This window comes from Adiantum capillus-veneris, chromosome 5 (genome assembly GCF_014529385.1).
Source record: "Adiantum capillus-veneris isolate H3 chromosome 5, ASM1452938v2, whole genome shotgun sequence".
In the NCBI taxonomy this organism is placed as follows: domain Eukaryota; kingdom Viridiplantae; phylum Streptophyta; class Polypodiopsida; order Polypodiales; family Pteridaceae; genus Adiantum; species Adiantum capillus-veneris.
The window spans coordinates 13434570-13437279 of NC_140935.1; the positions used below are offsets into that span (position 1 = coordinate 13434570).

Genomic DNA, 2710 nt, shown 5'->3' on the forward strand with positions numbered 1-2710 from the left:
AATGTAGGGCAAAGGCCCACCAAACAAGCCTAGTTTTCGAACACCGAGGACTCCCAGCACATTTAGAGCATTTTACTTTTATATGAATATATATCAGCATCGTTTTGAGCTGAGGAACAACTCCCATAAAAAACTCATCTTCATGTTTGGCAAAAAAACAAGGAAAAATTACCAAAATACCCCTCTAATTTGTGGAAGTTCCAAAAATACCCCTCAAATTTAAAAAATTCCCAAAATACCCTTCTATCTATTTCAGTTGGATTGCTCAAGATTCCTAATCTTTATTGTTCTTTGACAATGGAGAACTGTTGTTTAGTGCTTGGCATGTAATGCCTAAGAAATTACATGGCAATTATGTAAAGACAATTATGTGTAAAAATAATGAAGCAATTCATCTCCAAAGCCTACATAACCAGGTCAAATTCTAGTTTTAGTACCTTGTATTTATAGACAATCAGTCTTCTTATGAAAAGGTACATATATTTTTATCTTCGATTACTCTCACAACCCGGGGTATTTTGGAATTTTGGAAAATTTGAAAGGCATTTTGGGAAATTTTGACAAAATATGAAGGATATATTGGGAATTTTTTAAAATTTGAAGGGTAAGTTTGGGAATTTCCACAAATTAGAGGGTATTTTGGTAATTTTCCCAAAAAACAATTTACGATCGAGGCTCATTAGAAGGCTCGTACGAGATAGATTTAAAAGACGGAGCACTACATCAATATTAACGTGCAAGGGGTACAAGAGAGCCTATATCAATAGTAGCAGATGCACGAAGCTGAGACAGAAAACATCCTGCATGAGCTGAAGATTTTCGCGGACCACCTTGGCAGCGTGGCAGCTCTGCTGCAGTCTCTGCACCCGTTGCACGATGTCCCATACGCCATTTCCGATGCTCAGAAGCGGCACAGCGGCCGTGACCTCGCCTGAGATAGCCTTCCCTACGAGGTTACTCGTCGCCATAACACAAGAAAGCACGGACATGCACGCCTTGCTTCTGCACCCACTCCCGCAGCTCACCGTTACTCACTCAGTAAACTGGGGGGACCATCCAGCTCAAAGTTCTTCTTGAACCTTTCCGCTCTGGAGAAGCCTCTTCAAGACGCTTTGTATTCGGTTCGCGTCAAGCTGCTGCTGTATAGGGAGCACGTCTGAGATAAGCTTTATACCCTTCAGGTGCATCACATGATGGAGTTTCTGCAGAAGACCGAGTATTGGACACGAGCTTCTGCGTCAGATGTCCACCCGCGGTGGTGAGACCGCCTGCAGCACCCAGCGCCACTCCCGCCGCCACAACGGTAAGGTAATGCCGAATGTAAACGGAGCCAGAGCAGCACCCAGCATGGCCATTGCTCCACCTGCTGCAACAGCACTCCCACCTGCAGCGCATTACCCAACTTCATCAAGAAACAATTCTCTTAATATGTATCTCATGTAGTTAGTTCCTGCTTCACGACCATATACATCCGTCCGTTCATAATTATCATTCTTACCCACCTGCAACCTGGGTGATGCTTACGTTCGTGTGCATAGACTCCAGCTCTGGACAAACTCCCTCTATTTTGGCCTCGAGACGCTGTTGCTCCGCCTGCCACCCGTGCATGTCCATTGCTTCCAGCTTCATGAAGGAAGCCTCAATTCTTCGACGCAAGTCCTCCAGATAGTGAGGTGGCGCCATATTCAGGTTGCTAATTCAGCGAGCAGCCAGTATAATCCCTACAGAATAGCATCTACTTATACTCTTGATGTAGTTGGAGATACGACCAGATACAAACGATATGTCGAGATCTTTGAAGGATTCGCTGCATGATTACCCATGAGCGCATGATGGTAATAAGAGTCCTCGAGCAGTAATGCACCAGAATCCACAAAAATATCCGGCTTCTGCTGAGCAGTAATGCAGGTGAACAACAACATAATATGATGCCAACGTGCCCCTCAGGACACGGGGTCTTCAATGAATATCAAGCTGTGGGATCGACGCGGAAAACTAGGGCGTGCCATTGAAAACTGACCTCCACATTAATATAATGTCCAAATTGTCCCATGTAATGCGCCAATGTAGTTTGGATGTCTGTTTATCTATTCGTGTTCATGAGCTCAAATCAGTCTTTTTCTTGCCCTTCCCACCGTTTGGCCGCACTTATTAACATCCCTTGTGATTTAGAGCGTGGTTGCGTGAGGAAGCATGAGCACATGCGACAAGGCTCTTAGTGTTTTGGCGATTGCCCCCCGCCCCCCTTCTCTCTTTATAAGTGACACGGGGTGTCATTCATGGGAACTACGGCAGGGGCGCGTTTTTGGCAAGGCGGGAGGCTTTGGGCCGTCGGATCAAACAGCAGAGGGGGTAAGACTTTTATAGCACTGCACTCACAAGCATTTCAAGCAAGCGCAACATGCGGGCTGGATAGGGAGCGCGAGTCTCAAGCGAGAGGTGTGAGATCGAGTCCCAAGCGAGAGAGGTTGGGGACGTTACATTTTTGCCCAATCATTCGAGAAATAGCCCCGTGACACTTATGAACGAGCCCTCCCCCCCCCCCCCCCCCCCCCCAAATTACATAAATGAGAAAGAGATGAATTATTTTTTGATTAGAGTTTGAGAAATTTGAGATGTTTTATTAGAGCACTTATAGTGTGAAACAAACTCACTTCTTGGCTTACCTAAAAGGCAAAGGTCATAGAGATTCCCTAATTGACTTGCATAG

General features: G+C 45.4%; 1 pseudogene; it reads right to left on the reverse strand.

Annotated features, from left to right (window-relative positions):
• Window positions 1-996: 996 nt before the first annotated feature.
• On the reverse strand, window positions 997-1683 carry LOC147456891 (uncharacterized; annotated as a pseudogene).
• Window positions 1684-2710: the final 1027 nt, after the last annotated feature.